This window comes from Lepidochelys kempii, chromosome 13, assembly GCF_965140285.1.
Source record: "Lepidochelys kempii isolate rLepKem1 chromosome 13, rLepKem1.hap1, whole genome shotgun sequence".
NCBI lineage: Eukaryota > Metazoa > Chordata > Testudines > Cheloniidae > Lepidochelys > Lepidochelys kempii.
Genome location: NC_136392.1, coordinates 10715134 through 10729068, shown reverse-complemented (window position 1 = coordinate 10729068; position 13935 = coordinate 10715134).

The following is a 13935-nucleotide window of genomic DNA, read 5'->3' as shown; positions in this document are numbered from 1 at the left end:
GATGCTCCAGCATTTCTATTATAAGCTTTTCTGTTAAGGGTTAACAGCTTTTAAAATATACTGCAATTGAGTTTAGTGGGCTATTTATAATTGGTGTTTAATTGGACATGATAGAGGTTGAGACGAAGATTTATAGTATTGTGTGTCTGAAAAAATGTATGTGCAATTATTGGATGCACGCAAAGGCAGCGAATGCATGCACATGGACATTTAACTGTGTATTTGCCATGCATTTACCACTGTTATGAGCACAACCCCAGTAATTGTGCATGCAAACTAGCAACTCGGTAAATAAATGTGTGTGGTTTTTGAACAGGGAGGGACCTTTTTCCATTCTATTAATCTGGGCATGAATTAATGTTAAACCAAAGAATTAGTTTAAATCAGTATGTAACAGGGCCGCCTCCTGTCTAACTTGCCTAATCGGCTTCATAGACTGTACAGACTATTTAAATACAAACAAGGATTTGGAATCCCTGTGGTGAAAATTTTTTGTCCATTTTTGTTTTATTCTTTCTTAGATAAGAAAAGGCCTTTCTAAAGATTCCAGAGATTCCTTCTGAATTTCATTCTCATTCTTTTCATTGTCATGTATTTCAGTGTACTACATTTCTTACAAGTGAATGTGGACCAACAACCTTGCCATACAAATCATGGACCATATTGTCCCATCCTTCTCTGCAGATGGAGGGAATTAAAGCAGTCAAATCCTAGTGGGGGGAGCCGCGGTAGGAAACACTGCTGCTTTGGTGGCTCCCTCTCACCCTTGCAAAAGTCTCTCTGTAGGATTTGGGTTCCCTGAGTTGGGAAAGAGAAAGAATGGTACGACAGATGTTGCCTACATCACCTCTCCCATAAAGTAGCGGGCTTTCTGGAAACATAATAGTGCATTCTTTAGCAGGACTATTATGGGATATAGAACAAAAATGCTAGTATAGCATTTAAAGAAATTATAAGAGAAAATTGACACTGGACCAGGTTCCCAAAATGTGTCCTTTCCACTTTCAAGATCAAGGAAAAGCATCACCTGTTGGTATTCTCTAAAAGGTCAGACTAAGTAAGGCTCTATCTTTGATTAATCCTAAATGTGAAGCAGTATGGAGTTGAAAGCGTTTCCATCAACACTTCCAAGTATCAGAGTTATAGAATAACACAAAACAGCTTGTCAACTGAGCAGCGAGTCTGAAAACAAGGGACCAGATCCTCACCTGATGTAAATTGGCTTAGTTCCATTGCCATTAATGGGGCTATGGCAGTTTACACCACTGAGAACCTGGCCCTAAAACTTCCATATTGCAAGTAAATGGAGTATAAGCATTTTTGAAACTCGTCTGGCTAACCAGATAAAACCCAAAACTGACCTGAGCAGATTTCCATTGCGTGACTGAAGGGTTTGGGAAAAGTCATGGAAAAGTGAAACAGCAGCATGGTGGTAGCAGATGGCTAATGTTTTCAGAAAATGGAGACAATGGAAACAAATAATCATTGGAACTAAATGATTGTTCCTAGAAAAGGTCAGGTTTAAAAGCATCCTTGGTGAAAACTCAAGCAGTCTCCCCCTTTGGACCTAGAACAACACAGAATAGTGGGGATAAAAGAGCAGTAATGCATACATCATGGGAATGTACCCAGTTACACTCTGGTGAACAAGAATGACACAGCACTATAAAAAGGAGACAGATGGAGGTTAATGAAAGTAAAGGCTAGCTACTTGTTGGAAAACGTGATCCATACGTTTACAGAGAGTTTATAGGGAAGAGCACTGCACTGCATTGTCCCTGCACTGGTCAGCTTAAGGGCCTGCTTTCTTCTCTCTTAAAAATGCAGACAGCTTCTTTGTAGCCCTCTTTGAGCCACCACTATTTAATATACCACCTTGTTGAAAAGATTAGTTGCAGCAATGGGCAGAGAGGCACGAAACTTGCATCCACTGCACCTGGCAGAGGCAGCTGCACCTAGCACAGGGTGGGTGGGTGGTTAGTGGCATCCTCTGTTGTGATGGGTAGGTTTAAATAGAGGCCCGGGCTCCATTGCAGATGTGTTAAATAAGCACATCTCCTGGTGTCTCGGCATCACCCCATTTGTGGCCTGCGCTAGCAGGGACCGAGCATCACAGCAGAATGGGAGTTGAGAGTCATACCTGCTACATGAGGATCTTCAAATCTAGGCCATGCTGTAGGGTTTCTTCCCTCTATAGGTGAGCTGATGTCAATCTGAATTTAAAGTACAAGGATTTGGGGGTTGGATATTATAATAAAGATATTTTTAACAACGCATTTTTATTTTTATTAAAGGTCAGGTCCTTTGCTACCATACTGTTGCCGCTGAGTCAGAGCGATGAAGTCAAAAGATAGACCCCAAGGCTAGATTCCAGATCCAAACAGTCCCAAACTTTGGAAACATTTGGGACCTAATTGGTGTCACAGGCTCTTCTGAAACCTCAGATCAGGATTCAAACATTGTCACCAATAAAAACAAAAGGTTTCTTCTCTGAATTCAACAGCTCATGAGAAATGAGTTAATCTCAGTATCATTCTTGGTAGAAAAACATTCCAAAGCCATGAATAGTATTGGCACCTAGCCAGGTTAGTTCAGAGTGTAGGCCAGCCTAATGGGAAGATAGTGTCTCCAGTAAAATTGAACTCCATTTTGCTTATTTTGCCTTATACTCCATTTTGCTAGCTTTGAATCAGTAAGAAGAAATTGTAGACTTAAATTAGTAAGAAAAAATTGTTCTGAGTTTATTTTTTGCTGATTGTATTAACATTTGTTCTAGAAGGATATAAGTTTTATAGCTGTAATTGCCTTATTTACTGTTTGGTGTGAGTGAAGAATGTATGGCAATTAACTGAGAAAGGACAACTGGGCAGGATGGTCAAGAAGGAAGTGGAGGAGTTAAGAGGCACCAACTTTATCATCAATCACCTGGATGGCAGATTGATGACCCTAAAGCAAAGGCATCCACCCCAAGGACGAGATAAGGAGTTGAGCCAAAGGAACAGATAAGAAACAGCTGCGGATCCTCCCAGTAACAACTCAAAATAATGCTAATTAAGAGCCACCTTGAATACCTCACGATTGACAGCTCCGGTGTGACACAGCAAGGTCCATAGACTTGTATGGAAACTTATTACTATAAAAGAAGGGTGTATTTGCCATGGGACTTTGGGTTCATTCTGCATCAACATCGGAGCTTCGAATGCGTTCAACAGAGGCCCAGCTCCCCTCCCTCGGGTGCAGTTTCAGCTGGGGCACTGGAACTGACCGAGCAACACTAAGGACTGGTAACTATAAAATCCAGCTGCAGAACCTTTTGGGGTGTGTGGAATGGAAGTATATGCTGCGTATGGAAGTATATGCTGATTTCAATGCTTAAATTGTACTCTCAATAAACGTGGCATATTGCCTTATCCCCTTTTAAAAAAGTCTGTGTGCTTCTTATAAGCAAAACAAGTGGACAGTGTGACTGCCCCTGACCTGCTATGTGGTCTTCGCCAGGTCACTTCACATCTCTGTTTCCCTCCCTACTCTTGGTCTGTCTTGCCTATTAAGATGGGAAACTTTTTGGGGTGTGTACTCTCGCTTACTATGTGGATGTACAGCACACATCACATTGTCCCTGATCTTGTTTGAGGCATGTAGGTGCCACTGCAATGTGAATAATAATAATTTGAGAGGCCCAGGAATTATCAGGCTGCACAGAGTGAACAGTCTTCTATCATTGCAGGCACAAAGATGGTGCAGGCTGGGGAAGCTTTTCTGGCTGCTACCCATGCTATGCCTATTGGTGGGCAGAGAAAGGGCTTCAGTCTTCAGAGCGATGCTAAGAATCTCATTTCAACAGAATATTCAAGAAGTCCTTAGTAAGCAAAAAACCCAAACTTATTGTACAATCATGAAAAATACTTGAAAATAGCTGAATTGTGAAGACTTAAAAATGACTTTTTTGTTGATCTAGGGGAAGGAAGGGTTTAATAGCTGTCCTTTCAGACTACAGTCTACCATCACTGTTTATACAGGATTTTAACACCTCAATTATCAAATTAGGTCTCTACACAAACCCCTGTGAGGTAATTATAATCCCCAATTTACAAGTGGGGAAACTGAGGCACAGATAAATGTGAGTGACTTTCACAAGGGACACACTGAAAGACAGAAGTGGGATAGAACTTAAGAATTCCTGACTTCCAGTCCTTTGTTGTTGAATTATCACAGCTACAGGTAGCCTTCTCGCTCAGAATATAAGCACACATAAGGACGAACAAGTTTTTACAGCAGTTTGAAACTAAAGCTATTCTGCACGCTGAAGAGTCTGGAAAATATCAAATTCACAGATGACAGCATCTGAATTACTTATTTGGCAGGAGAGTTTTACAATATCTATATCAGATGTAATGATGTTGTGTTATGGTTTAAATTTCCACCAGTATTCAAAAACAAACAAACAAACAAAACTTTCTGGAAAATACTTTGACTGCACTTAAAATCCCAACACTACCCAGTATTATCAACCCAGGGCTCTTCTCCCTTTAAATTGCAGCTTCTTTTTTGTCGGATTCTTTTTTGAGTTTCAGATCATTGAAGATCTTCTGGTTAACCCAAGGTGGTCTCTTGCCAAACTCCCTATCTTTTCTACATAGTGGGATAGTTTGCTCTTGTGCCCTTAATAACGCCTTTTTGAAAAACTGCCAATTCTCTTGAACTCTTTTTCCCCTTAGACTTGCTTCCCGAGGGATCTTACCTACCAGCTCCCTGAGTTTGCTAAAGTCTGCCTTCTTGAAATCCATTGTCTTTATTTTCTTTCCTACCGTTCCTCAGAATCATGAATCATGATCACTTTCACCCTAGCTGCCTTCCACTTTCAAATTCTCAACCAGTTCCTCCCTATTTGTCAAAATCAAATCTAAAACAGCCTCTCTGCTAGTGGCTTTCTCCACCTTCTGAAATAAAAAAAATTCTCCATTTTCACCAAAAAGTTTAGTAACAATGGGACATCTAACTTAATGAATGCCAGTGAAAATGAGATAGGATCAGAGGTGAAAATAGGGAAAGAACGAGTTAAAAATTACTTAGACGAGTTAGATGTTTTCAAGTCACCAGGGTCTGATGAAATACATTCTAGAATACTCAAGGAGCTGACTGAGGAGGTATCTGAGACATCTGCGCTAATCTTCAAAAAGTCATGGAAGATGGGTTTGATTCCAGAGGACTGGAAAAGGGAAAATAGACTGCTAATCTATAAAAAGTGGAATAAAGACAAGCCAGGGGAGTCTGTTTAACTTCAGTACCTTGAAAGATAATGGAGCAAATTATTAAGCAATCAATTTGCAGACACCTAGAAGATAATAAAGTGGTAAATACAGGTGCTGACTTTCCAACATAGTGGGGGGGGTTGCTTGACCCCCCGGCTCTGCCCGAGGTCCCACCCCAACTCCACCTCTTTCCCCAAGGCCTCACCCCCCAACCTGCCCCTTCCCACCCCACCTCTTCCCGCTCCACCGCCTCTTGGACTCTTCCTGCCCTGTTCCACCCCTCCTCCGAGCACGCCTCATCCTCGCTCCTCCCCCCCCAAAGCCTCTTGCACACCCGTGAAACAGCTGATTGTGGCGGGCAGGAGGCATGGGGAGGGAGGGGGAAGCGCTGATCAGTGGGGCCTGCCGGCGGGCAGGAGGCACTGTGGGAGGTTCTGATAAGGGGCCTGCCAGTGGGAGCTCAGCCCCCACTATTTTTTCCCTGTCAGTGCTCCAGCCCTGGAGCACCCACGGAATCGGCTCATAAGTAACAGTCAGCATGGATTTGTCAAGAACAAATCATGTCAAACCAACCTAATAGCTTTCCTTGACAGGGTAAGAAGCCTTGTGAATGGGGGGAAGCAGTAGATGTGGTATATATGACTTCAGTCAGGCTTTTGAAACTATCTCGCATGATCTCTTCATAAACAAACTAGGGAAATACAAGCTAGATGGAGGAGTACAACCTACTATAATGTGGACAAACTGGAGAAATGGTCTGAGGTAAATAGTATGAAATTCAATGAGGACAAATGCAAAGTACTCCATTAAGGGAGGAACAATCAGTTGCACACATACAAAATGGGAAATGATGGCCTAGGAAGGAGTACTGCAGAAAGGGATCTGTGGGTCATAGTGGATCACAAGCTAAATATGAGTCAATAGTGTACAAACATCATTCTGGGCTGTATTAGCAGGTGTGTTGTAAGCAAGACATAAGAAGTAATTCTTCCACTCTACTCCGTGCTGATTAGGCCTCAACTGGAGTATTGCATCCAGTTCTGGGTGCCACATTTCAGGAAAGATGTAGACAAATTTAAGAAAGTCCAGCGAAGAGCAACAGAAATTATTCAAGGTCCAGAAAACATGATCTATGAGGGAAGATTGAAAAAAATGTGTTTGTTTAGTCTGGAAAAGAGAAGACAGAGGGGACATGATAACAGTTTTCAAGTATGTAAAAGGTTGTTACAAGGAGGGGGAAGAAAAATAGTTTTTCCTAACCTCTGAGGATAGGACAAGAAACAATGGGCTTAAATTGCAGCAAGGCTGGACATTTGGAAAAGCTTCCTAACTGTCAGGGTGGTTAAGGACTGGAATAAATTTCCTAGGGAGGTCGTGGTATCTCTGTCATTGGCGATTTTTAAGAGCAGGTTAGAAAAACACCTGTCAGGGATGGTCTAGATAATATTTAGTCCTACCTTGAGTGCAGGGGACTGGACTAGAGACCTCTCGAGGTCCCTTCCCGTCCTACGATTCTATGGTTAAAAAAAGGGGTAGCGACCGACAGAATTCCACAAAAATCATCAATATACTCCAAGCAATTTATCCCTCCTAGTCAGGGAAAGTCAGGGAGAACAGTGTGACCTGAAGGTGAACGGAAGTGGGAAGCACCCTTCATTAAGAATGCCCTATATGTAGCCCCCTCATGAATAAACCAGGGGGGCTGTCGTCTTGAGCAGACAATCCCAGCTGCTATGTATTGCCCACAGAGAAAGGTCTATCGCTGAAGTGACCAGTAGCCAAACCACTTAAGGCTTCATAGGTCAAGAACAATACCTTAAATTGTACCCAGAAACAGGTAGTTAGGGGATAATAAGACTCTATATTACCTTGTATCAGCTGGTGAATCTACCCCAAAACAAAAGGAATATCCCAGACTAATTTTAATATATCCCATTATAACCTTTGAATAGACTCAGTGACCTGACCTTCATGATAATCAGCTTGTCATAGAACCATTAAGCAAGGAAGGATCCTTGACCACCAGGGAAATGTTAAAGTAAATACATGTATTTAATAACTGAATTGTGAATTCTGACTACTGTCCGAGAGCCTGCTGCAAAATAATAATCTCATTGCATAATTGCTGGGAGCCACTTTGGCCTAACGAATGATTAGTGAGCATAACAGAATAAGGATTTGTTTGCATTTTAGGTCCACATAATTTGCTGCAGCCAGCTTAACTGAGCAGAATATCAGAATCAAGAAGCTCTCACTGTCTTGAACAACTGGATTGGATGTATCAGGATAAGAGAATGAAACCATTCATGACTACAGGCCACAGCAGTTGTGGAAGAGAAGGAAAATGGAAGTATTGGGACCAGAAACTCAGCTGTGGTAAAGTAGCTTAGACTGAAATCAAGGCTGATTTTCTCCAGCTTGAGCATATGCATGTCATTTCTTCCAACTGTTAAGAACTAGTCCTGGCGTGTGTGTGTGTGTGTGTGCGTGCGTGCGCAACACAAAGTCTGTGTGTGTGCGTGCATGTGCGACACAAAGTCAGTCATATGTAACAGGGAGCAGGTTTGGCAGATGCAAAGTAAGATAAACTAGTTCAGCTTGCCACAGGGATCTCTGTCCTCTAAAACCACATGTAACTAGAGGGGAATAGAACAGGATTTAACCAGCATGTTTCTACTTATTTCCTTTGAGTGAGCTGTACATCTGCTCATTCTTCTCCCCCAGCTTGGTTTGGCATCTTTAGAAATCAGAATCTGATTTCTATCTCCAATAAACCATATTCCTACTGGGACTTAATTGGCATTTCCAGATCTGCAACAGCAGTATTTGCTTTCAAAGACTGAATAACCTCATTAACAGTTACCCCCTCCCATTCCCCAGTTAGCTGAAGATCAGGTTATCACAGCATCCACATAGGAACCGAGAGGTCTATCTCGTCCAGCATCATCCCTCCAATAGCGGCCAGTATCAGCTGTTTTACTCACGGATTGCTGCTGGTCACCTTTTTAAACAAGTTCGCTTTCATCCCCAAAAGCTTTTACCAAAGCTTGGGGCTTCAAGCAACTCACTATCCAATCACGTTTTAACTAGTGAAGGAAGAGTTTCCATTCTAAACATACAGGACTACATTTCTATATGCGCGAGTGCAACAGGAGCTAATTTGCACACACTTTTTTCACCAGTTCAGTCACACACAAATAAGGTGCATGCTTGCAGAGACATTTCTAAAAATGCAGCCACAGCATACACATGGATATCGCATACGTAAACTAGCACAAATGCAGACACACAAAAATATCATGGCAAAGGACGGTAAATAAATAAGAACATGTCTTTACAATCTATATTTTATATCATGCCATCAATTAGCAATCAGAAGTCAATGGAACTACTCGTGTAAGTACTGATGACTTGGCGAGAAAAATTCAAAATTGTTATGCAAACTTCTGAAACATCCATCCCTGGAAAATGCAAAACAAATCACTGGAAATAGGGGAAAAAAACTCAGGGCTCTAGAAAAGAGGGAAGGTGGATTACATACTAATAATTTCCCCAAAGCTATAACTGCAAATACCTTGTTCATTTCTAATCTTTCCTGTTTTGGGTCTATATTTTGCTAACCTTTAAATTTTTCAGCCTACAATATATGTATGCTAATGCAACTTTGTTCCTGTTCTCTAATTTGTACCAAAAGGGATTAGATTGAAATAAAAAATATATACAAGAGATCCTTGAAAATATAGTAATAAAATAATAACACTGTTGCTTATATACCTCTGAGAACTAGGAGGATCCAATTAAAACATACCAGTCTTCCCTGAAAATGAACTTAAAAGAACTAAGCATACTTCTTTTATAGGTAAATAGCTGGGATGTTTTCAGAATACAATGTAGTCTGTTATCTTTAGCAACTGAAACCTCAGTTTCCTCTATGCTCTTCATTCTCTTTCTATGTACCACCCTAGTTCATGTTTTGTTCATGGTATGAAATGTAGAAATGGACAAAACTTCTCATCACCAGGTCAGGTAGAGCTTCTACCTAGGTTATGTTATGCTCAGCATGCAGAATTACCAATGAAGTCAGTTGAAGACCTGCACATATGGCCTGGTCAAAACCACATAAAAGTCCATGAAGCTTAATGTATTGACTTCAAATGGGTGTTGAACTGGGGCTGTAAAGTGGCTACTATACTGTGCCTTTAGATTTAATAGAAGCAAACTGGCTATGAGATTATTACAATATTTCAGCAAGTTCTTGCATATCTATTCAGCAGCATTCTCAAGCATTGCAAACAGAGAAGAAAAACACACATCATCAGAGAGGAAGATTTAAATATTAAAACAAAAGGAAGAAAACTCTACCTCTCTAGGCTAGGGTTTGCATGCTATTTTGCACACCATGTGCTAGTCACTCACCCATACATGCAAGCCAGATTCTCAGCAGGTGTAAATTGGTGTAGCTCCATTAACTTTAATGGAACTGCACTGATTTCTACCAGCTGAGAATCTTACCCTTGCACAATGTGATTTTAGCACACAAGTGATAGTATTTACACCTGCAAGTCAATTTGCATTGGCAAATAAGATCTTGGGTGCAAATTCTGTCGGAGGCGGAGCGGAGGTGAGCTGGGGCGGGGGGTGAGAGGAGGGCTGCCTGCACCATAGCAGGTAACCTGGGGGGCACGCAGGGGAACCGCTCCCCGCCCCAGCTCACCTCTGCCTCCCTGGGCCTGAGCGTGAAGCAGCTGCCTGCTTCTCAGCCCTCCCAGGCTTCCCGCGCGAACAGCTGATTCGCGGAAAACCGGGGTGGGGGGCGGAGAAGCAGAGCAGGGCGGCGCGTTCAGGGGAGGAGGCGGAGCAGAGGTGAGGTGAGCTGGGGCCGGGCGCGGGGCGGGGAGATGCCGGTGGGTGCTCTGCACCATCCAAATTTTCCCCGTGGGTGCTCCAGCCCCGGAGCACCCACACAGTCGGCGCCTAAGGCGCCACTTTTGATGTGATTGGTGGGGGGAGCGGCTGCTCCCCCTGCTCCCCCATAGCTATGCTCCCCCGCCCCTAAGAGCCAGAAGGACCTGCCGGATGCTTCCTGGGAGCCACCCCAGGTAAGCACTGCCGGGACTCCCCACCTTGCCCCCCGGCAGGTCCCTCTGGCTCTTAGGGGTGGGGTGCAGTGGGCACCCACTACAGTGGCCCACGAGACCCTCCTGCCCGGTTCTGGGGGCAGTCAGAAAAGAACGGAGAGGGGTGGATGGGGCAGGGGTCCTGGGGGGTGGTGTGTGTGTCAAGGAACATGGGGGGTTGGATGGGGCAGGAGTCCCGGAGAGCGGGGGTGGGCCACGACCCCCTCGTGGGGTAAGGAGGGAACCGGTTGTTAAGATTTTGGCAGCTCATCACAGAGTAAACTTATTAGTTGAATATGTTTGTTTGTGTAATACTTTTATGCCCAAGATAATCACATTTCTGCTGCAGAAGCAGAGGTTAGGTAACTGGGGCTCAACAATTGAGGCATTTTATGAGTATGAAACACAGGAAATTAGTAAGATTTGAATGCTTATTTGCCAGAAGTCATTGTTAGTGCAAATGTTTCTTGTTTCTCAGACACAGAAGGTGACATGTACTACTTTAGCAACTGTGGTTTATATATTACAGGTCAAATTTCAGTGTCACTTTTGACAATGTAAGACTAGGGCTGGCTAGAAAACAAGAAATCTGCTTTGCAAAATAAATTGAGGTTCTCAAACTTGTTTTAGTTTTTCAGCAGAATGAAAATGAGACCTTTTGAAAGTTCTAATGAAAATGAGACACACCCACACCAGAATAGCTAATAATCCAGTGGTCAGGCCACTCATCTGGGATGTGGGAGACCCAAGATCAAGTCTGCCCAATTAGGCAGAGCAACATGGCTCATCCACATCTTAAGTGAATGCACCAGCCGCTAGGCTATAATCTATCCTATGGTGGTTCAGTGGCTTGCTTTATCTTTTCCTGTCCCACTCCAAACATTCACCCTAGACCTGAGAAACAGTTTTGACAAATTAGCATTTTTCAGTGAAAAAATATTTCATCAAAAACTTCCCAACCAGTTCCATTAAATATTTATGTCAACCCCCCACCCAACCCCACCTTCGTTTGACATTGTAGATGAAATGTTCCAGACTGCTCGTTCTATGGGGTATGTAAACACTTAAGGCTTAAGTGTTCCAGGTTTCAAGAGAGCTGAAATGTGTGTCAATTTATCCTTGGCACTTTGCTCTTTTTTCAAATTAAATTAAATTAAAAGGAAACAGAATGTCAACATAGCGGTGAAATTCATTCTTAAATCACCTGAATTATCCAGGCTGGAGTTTCTCCATTAATACCTAAGGTTATTACTTCTAACGCTGTTTAAAGCCATTCACTGCTGTGAGAATCTAAATACAATAGAATGGAACAGACCAAAACTATGTTCTTCAGCAGCAGCAGTTGACTTCAAATTCTATTGTTAGAAAAGCAACAGGCATCAAGGGTTATGATTCTCAGCAGTGCAGCCAACTCTCATAGACTCATATTTTATCATGAGTCTTGTGACGTATGGTGCTTTTCTTAAAGCTCCAGCTCCTGGAATCATGTTATATGAAAATCTCAGCTTTAATTTCTTTTTTTAAAAGGAAATTTCTAACTCTTGTGGTTGCAGAAAGAAGCTTGAACATACAAACCCTAAATGCTCAAAAATATAATACAAATAATCCATCAATTATTATTTTTTAAATCTCATGATTTTTGAAGGCTTAAGACTGGCAATACTGTGTATCACATGTATCTCCCAAAGTACTTTTACTAGCTACCTCTTCAATTTTCTATTTAGAATTTTGTTTGCTTAGTCTCTGTGGCCTTGTTCTATAAATTTTCTCAATTTGTGAGTCCTTGTGTTCTGACTTGCATTGCATGGGTCTGATTTTCTAAACACTAGATATATTTCCTAAATTGTGAAATATGCTTCCAACAGGTCTGTGCTGACCGGACAGTATCAGCAGCCTGTTGCAACTGTAGACTGCTACTTTTTATTTATGTTCATCCTATTGCAATTTGGATTAGATTAAAAATATTAACAAAAGAGCACAGAAACTGTATTCTAAGGGCAAGAAGTTAAAACCACAACACTGGAAGTCTGCTAAAGAAATCAAGATCACTGATTAATATGGAGGCCTTTTTGATCCAGCCTATTTCAAACAGATAACTCTTAAAACAAATGAAATCTGAGCTAGGAGAATGAGAGCGAAACCGAAGATTATTTTCATAAAGACAGAGTGTCTGGGAGGGGGATTTTTCTACTTCTCATCTGAGACCAAAATAAGCAAGTTACAGGGATTGCTGTGGAGGTACAGTAAGTGTGGGAAAGAAAGGAGACTTCTCCTCTGATGGCTAGTAAGCTTTGTACTCTTAAGCAAAATTCACTCCTGTGAAGACGGCTCCTGTGAATTCACTCCTGTGAAGTACGAGACCTCTATGTAACCAATGGTGAATGACTGTTCCAGGTTCCCCCTCTGCACCCAATCTGCAGAGGGATATGAGTCTGTCACAGCCACAGTTAAGCTCAAGTTGTAGCAGCTCATGCTTTTAGCTCTGGAGGCCCCTGATTCAATCCACAGTACGTAGGCCTATATAGCATCCATCACATAAGCACCACTTAAGTCCCTTTCCTCTTCACTTTTTCACATTGTAGATTTACGGGTGCACAGAAGGAGTGCACTGAGCCAGAACCTCAGCTTCTTCTAAGTCTCTTTTGGACTGTGCAGAAGCTGAGGATTGTTCAGGTGATCTCACCAGCCTTATGCCAACTGCTCCTGAACCACCTCCCACCCCACTAGGGGAGGTTCCAGAATGGGCTGCAGGCAGAGGGTGGCTCTGACTTGCATCGAAGACCAGTCTGGCCAATGGTGAACTCCAGGATTTGAGCATGAGCTTTCGTGAGCTACAGCTCACTTCATCAGATGCATGCCGTGGAAACTGCAGCAGACTTTATATATACACAGAGAATATGAAAAAATACCTCCTCCCACCCCATTGTCCAGCTGGTAATAGCTTATCTAAAGTGATCATCAGGTGGGCCATTTCCAGCACAAATCCAGGTTTTCTCACCCTCCACCCCCCCACACAAATTCACTCTCCTGCTGGTGATAGCCCATCCAAAGTGACAACTTTTAAAAATGTGCATGATAATAAAGTTGGGCCATTTCCTGCACAAATCCAGGTTCTCTCACCCCCCTCCCAAAAACCACACACACAAACTCACTATCCTGCTGGTAATAGCTCATCCAAAGTGACCATTCTCCCTACAATGTGCATAATTAAGGTGGGCCATTTCCAGCACAAATCCAGGTTTTCTCACATCCCCCCCACCCCCATACACACAGAAACTCACTCTCCTGCTGGTAATAGCTCATCCAAACTGACCACTCTCCAAGTTTAAATCCAAGTTAAACCAGAACATCTGGGGGGGGGGTAGGAAAAAACAAGAGGAAATAGGCTACCTTTTTCATCACTTTGGATGAGCTATTACCAGCAGGATAGTGAGTTTGTGTGTGTGGTTTTTGGGAGGGGGGTGAGGGGGTGAGAGAACCTGGATTTGTGCAGGAAATGGCCCAACTTTATTATCATGCACATTGTGTAAAGAGTTGTCACTTTGGATGGGCTATCACCAGCAGGA